The sequence below is a fragment of the Mesoplodon mirus genome (assembly GCF_964341445.2).
Source record: "Mesoplodon mirus genome assembly, chromosome: 12".
NCBI classification, from domain to species: domain Eukaryota; kingdom Metazoa; phylum Chordata; class Mammalia; order Artiodactyla; family Ziphiidae; genus Mesoplodon; species Mesoplodon mirus.
Genome location: NC_138988.1, coordinates 38355780 through 38361786, shown reverse-complemented (window position 1 = coordinate 38361786; position 6007 = coordinate 38355780).

Below are 6007 nucleotides of genomic sequence, written 5' to 3'. Positions count from 1 at the left end.
CACCAGCATACCTAGCCAGGTGACTGCAGCCTTCATCTTGCATCTGAACCCATGGACCAATTTCTTAAAGTTTGACAGGCTGTACCTTTGGCTCAGATCTCTCATGGAGGACCGTATTTGGGAGATCCTGCCAGCAGTGCTAAATGACTATTACTCCCTGAGGACCTGAGGCTGAAGCCCAAGGGCCCAGGCATCCCCCACTGGCCTGTCAGGTGCTACTCCAACCCCAAGCCCAGGGATTGTGCCATGTCGTGCCCTGCTCTACCCTGACCATAGGACTGCTGTTCCAGCCATGGCCGACGGGTGCTGTGAGAGCAGTGCAAAGTTCCCAATCAGGGAAACCGAAATTCTGAATTTGGAAGGGTCTCTTGCTGACCTAGAGGGAGCCTCCAGGGATCCCAAGTCCAGCCTGCCCTTTGCTGGGACAGCTGCTGCAATGTGCAGGGCTTTGAGGGCCGTCCAGGAGCAGATGTCGTGGCCATGCATCAGAAGAGTTTCAAAGCCCAGATGAGCAGCCAGGCCTGAGCTAAGCTCCCCAGGCATGCACAGTTTGGCTGGAGGTCTCAAGGGCGCCTGGAGTCCAGCCATCGGCCATCCTGATTCCCGAAGGATGAATGCCCTCAGGGACAGGTGGGATGGGGGAGATGGGGGGTAGATTGCCCTGGAGACTGGACCCTGAAGAAGGGCTGTGCTACTGGTGGCCACCAGGTGGCAGCACTTCATCATTTATGGGCTGGACTTGTTTAGGTGCTCTTGTTGGGAGCGTATCTCACCAAGTCCTGGGGTGCTGGAGGATCCTAGGACCTCTTCCAGGTCTCTGAGATTCAAGGGGACCTGGCTAGAACTCGGGCCTCGAAGCTCTGTGTGAAGCGGGGTAGGCAACAAGTTTGGGGCCCTGCAGGTTCTTTTTTTTTTTTTTTTTTTTTAAGATTTATTTTTTATTTATTTTTGGCTGCGACGGGTCTTAGTTGCAGCACGCAGGATCTTCGTTGAGGCACGCGGGCTTCTCTCTAGTTGCGCTGTGCGGGTTTTCTCTTCTCTAGTTGTGGCGCGCGCAGGCTCCAAAGCGTATGGGCTCTGTAGTTGCGGCATGCGGGCTGTCTCGTTGAGGCGCGCAAGCTCAGTAGTTATGGTGCGCGGGCTTAGTTGCCCCGTGGCATGTGGGATCTTAGCTCCCTGACCAGGGCTCGAACCCGTGTCCCCTGCACTGTAACGCAGATTCTTTACCACTGGGCCACCAGGGAAGTTCCCCAGCAGGTTCTTGACAGGTCCCTTACCCCCAGGGATCACCACTGGCTAGAAGGGGAAGTTGTTGCCCAGCTGTGGGACAAAGGGTCAGGCTAGCCCTGTGCACAGTAAGTGCTTCAGTCTCTTAGCAATTCTTTTCAACCCAGGTAAATAATTTCTGTGGTCGATAAAATGCATTTCTGCCTCTCACACTCTCTTTACCCATTTGCCTGATTATTGACCCACAGAAATACTCCCTTGGCAGAGCCCACACTGGATCCAGAGCCTCTGTCTCTACAGCCATAGGAAGTTTGGGCTGAGCTTGCCCAGGGCTCTCAGGTGGAGGCAGGGGATGCCTACATGCCCTCAACCAGCCTCCCAAAAGGTGGAAGGAGGGGGGAACTTTCCAGCAGGAGGCATAGCCAGGGGCAGGGCCCTTGCAGTCTCTGAACCACTTTTAGTCCCTGAATCATTTTCATCCATTTTAAAGAGGAAACAGGCTCAAAGCAGAGCAGTTGCTGGAAATTACCAGGCTGGCAAGTGCTGAGCCTAGGTTCTGACTCAGGTACCTCTGCCCAGCTGACATCTGGACCAGCCAAAGGGACCCGGTAGAGATGGAGGAGCTCTGTCTTGGGGATGACCACCACCCTCACCCGCCCACCACTACCCTGGAGAGAGAAGACAGACAGGGAGAGGCAGGAAAAAAGACAACTGCAGACAAAGCAAGGCCTAGAGGATGCCAGGAAGAGGAGCAGGAAAGGTCTGCAGCGGCTGCAAGGGGTGGGAGGAGGCTGTGGGGCAAGATAACATAGAGTGGGGGCGGCCCACCAGGTCTGGGGGAGTCGGTTCCACTCCACCCCCCTGGCCGCCGAGGAGATAAGACAGCCAAGGAGCAGCCGGTGAATTCTGCATGCTGAGCTGGGAGGCCAGGCGCAGCAGGCCAGGGAGAGAGGAGGGGCCCGGAGGCCTGGCCTGGAACCCCTGCCGGCTTTCCTGCCAGACTGAGCAACCCCACAGAGCCTGGCCCACCAGGCCTGGCTCCCGCTCCAGGCAGGCACCAGCACCCCGAGTTCGGCTGCTGGACAGGAGCTCTTTGAGAATGATTCTTGGATGCAATTAAGTGTCCCCATACCATCCCCTTGCTCAGGCAGGATTGGGGGAAAGGGGGTTGGAAGAGGAGGAAGATATGGGAGCCCCAGCCTGCTGTGCAGGGGTGGGGTTAAGCACAGCCGAGTGTCTCAGGTCACCCGCTCCAGAACTCCAGCCTGGAGCAAAGCAAGGCTGGGCCCAAATCCTGGGGGGCACCTGGGCAGGGGCTTCTCCTTTCTCCCCAAATCCTAGGCTGGGCTGAGGGGTGGCCCACTGCATGCACAAGCATGAGAGAGTACACATGCACATGCATGCACAGGCCTGGATAGTCATCCAGCAGAGTCAGGAGTGCTTCTCCGGCACCCTTGACATGTGTGTGGGTAGGACACACAGATGCCTGCAGACCCCAACCTCCCGCACCCACCCCTCCCATGCGTGAAGCATGCAAGCTCACACACACCTCTTCCCAACCACCTGTACATGGGCAGGCCAGGTCCAGTCATGAAAGCTCACCCCTGCACACACTTATAGCCTGCTCTGGCCCAAGGGGGCGGGAATCAGACTCTTGCTACCCTTGAAGGAAGGAAACTTGGTCTGGCAGCTGGGAAGGAGGTGGGAGCTCACAGGCCGCAGTGGGGCAGGGCTCAGACTGGCAGAACAGAGGTACCCCCCGTGCGCGTGCACACGCACGCACACACGCACAGTCATTCTGCGGCTTCCCCTTCACAGGTAGGTGGATCTTGGGGGTTTCCACCCTAAACAGGTTCCTGAGCTTACTGAACAGAGTCCTCCGCTCAGCTCTAGTGTCGAAATGCAGAGCTGAAGGGGGAGAGGAGGCTGAGGAAGGGGACACAGTGCTCCTGAAATAGCTAAAAGCTCTAAACCTTCCCTTCTATTACTTACAGCCACACTTAGTGGGGAGGGGACTGAGCGGCCTTCTCCAACAGACTGGCAAACTGAGGCTCAGAGAAGGGCTACCGCAAACCCTGACTGACAGGGTTCATCCACAGCTCGCGGAAGCCCAGGGCTCTGTCTGTCCCTGCCCTAGGCATCTCTGTGGGTTGGTGTCCTCTCCCACCCAAGCCTGGGCTCTGCCATCCCCTCAGGCCGGCAGACCCTAGGATCACCCCCTCAGGCTAGGAGTGCCCAGAATCGGCTGGGCTCTGCCTCCTCCCTCAGACTGGGATCTCCTAGAACTGGATGGCTTCTCCCTTAGGACTGGGTGCCCCAGCACTGACTGGGCTGGGCCTCTCCTCTAAGACTAGGAGCCCCAGCCTGAGCCCCTCAGGCTCTACCAGACTCAGATACAGAACGTGAGCGGCAACCACACACCGCTGTCCTCCCCCTTCTCAGATTTTTCTGGTTCTTATTAATGTAAATGAAATCTGCTCAGCGTTCTTAATGGAAAGCGTTCCTGGAATTTGTGCACACGTGGTGGGAGGGGGTGGCACCCTGAGATTAACCCTTGTGAAGTCAGATGGAGATTCATGACTGTATAACGACCCCTCGGGCCTCAGGCTGGGGTGGGGCTTGGCGGAACCAGGACAGTCACTCAGCCCCTCCCAGAACTGTGTCCCGGCAACATCAAAGGTGGCTGACAGAGTACCATACATACCCTCTGCCCTGAGACCAGCTGGGCGGTCCAGAGGTTTCTCAGAGCCTGAAGAAGGTGGCCTTGACAGGAAATAGGAAGCCCTAGAAGGTCCTTGATCAGGGAGGGGCCCAGCCAAAGGCTGGAGAGGCAGGGGGGCTGGGTGGGGGGCAACCGGCAGCCAGGCTGCCCATCCTGTGCTCATCTGGCTCTATCCTGTGTTGGGAGGGGGGAGCCAGGCAACAGACCCTGTCTCTTTGAACCTCCCCACCCTGCAGGGAGAAGACCCTGCCTCTGTGGTGCACCCCCATCCATCCCTCCTCCGCCCACCTTACTCCTGTGATAGATCTGCCAGGACAATTATCTTCATAACTGAAGCGGGGGCAAAGAGGGAAGCTGGAGACCCAAGGGGAAGTGCCTAAGGACAACTGGCTGAGGGGGTAGGAGGGCAGCGAAGCCCTGGCCTGGAGCCCAAACCTCGCCCTGCCTGGCTCCCGCCCCAAAATCTGGATGCTTGTTCTGGCACAGCCCTCCGCCCGCCGGCCCCAGTAGAGCCGTGTTTTACTGCCTTTCGTGTCCAGGACAGGGATGTCTGCTTCATCGGTGGGGGTAGGGGAAGAGTCTAAGATTTCAATTTCTCCCAGGTGTGGCTCAGTCTGGAGGATGCCTTGGGGAGGCTGACTGAGGGGCCAGCACCTGGTGCGGGGGAGGGCAGTGCAGGAAAGGGGAGGGGCTCCGGAAGGGGAGGAGGCCACCTGGGGGTCTCAGAGAGGGAAAGTGGGCTCTGGGAGGTGGGTTGGAGGGGCAGGGGACTCAGAGTAGGACCGACTTCAATGGGGTACAATGGGCTGACGGTTCTCCCTCCCACCCACACCTGTCAGGCAGGCTGGGGGAGGGAGACTGACCCACTTAACTGCCTCCCCTCCCAGGCTTCCACTAATGAGCGCACTGAGCTTTGGGAGGCAGCCTTCCCCCCACAGGCTGTGCCTGAGGCTGTCCCTTCCCCCCAGCCGCTCATTATCTACTGGGGGTGCTCACTGGCTCAGGCTGCCCCCCTTATCTGCAGCTGTGCCTGCCTGTGGCAGTGAGGAGGAGGCTCTGGACCCCAAAATGTGTCCTCTCGGCCCCAGCTCCCCTCCTCCCCCAGGGCTGGGGAGACAAAGGCTCCTGCTCCCCGCTGTGCAGCTCGGCTCTGAGCAGATGCTTTGATTCCACCTGTGGGCCCCACCAGCATGCCAATGAGGGAGGTGGGGTGGGATGGGGGTTGCGCCCGTGGCTCAGGGGAGAGCTGGAATTTAGGTGCTGCCGGGACCCCCGGGATGGGGTCTGCTCTGCTTGCCAGAGGGCTTCCCAGCAGCTGTGGTCAGGAGTCCCTCTTGACCAGGAGTGGGGGCTCGTGGTGGGTGACGGGGGGCTCCTGAATGTGTGGAGAGCACAGCTCTGGAGGCCGGAGAGTATGGAGTAGCATTTGGGGCACAGCTCTAGGAGGAAGGTGTGGGGTCAGGAGGGATGGTGGGGAGAGGTTTACATGGGGGCACAGCTCCTTGTGGACAGTGTGTGGGAGGGAGCACAGCTCTGGAAGGACCATGTAGCTGGGAGCACGGACTGGGAAGGGGCACAGTTCTGGGAGGACTGTGTGGGGAGCATAGTCTGGGGGGCTGATGTGTGTGGGGAGCGCAGCTCTCAAGGATATTCTGCCAGAGGACAGTCCAGGAAGAAGGCTGCCATGATTCTGGTAGCCTTGGCTTCTTCTGACTCCTCCTCCCCCACATTCCTGGGGTGCAAGGGGAGGTCTGGTTGCTGGAGCATGCCCAAGTCCCCCCAGGCTCCCTCTGACTCTGTCCCGCTGTCCATCTGTCCACCCCCTCCCCCAGGAGCCCAAGGCCCAGGTGGCACTCTCCCCTCCCAGCACCCTCATTAGGAAAGGGCTTTGAGATCCTCCTGAAGCATCTGCCCCGAGCCCCCCACCTCCAAGTCAGCTGCAGGCTCTGGCCCCTAGAGCCTGATAAATATTTATGACAAGATAAGTAGGATCTGCCAGCTCCCAGCCCAAACCTTTGTCGCGGGAGCTAGAGGGAGAGGTAGGGTCAAAATCTCAGG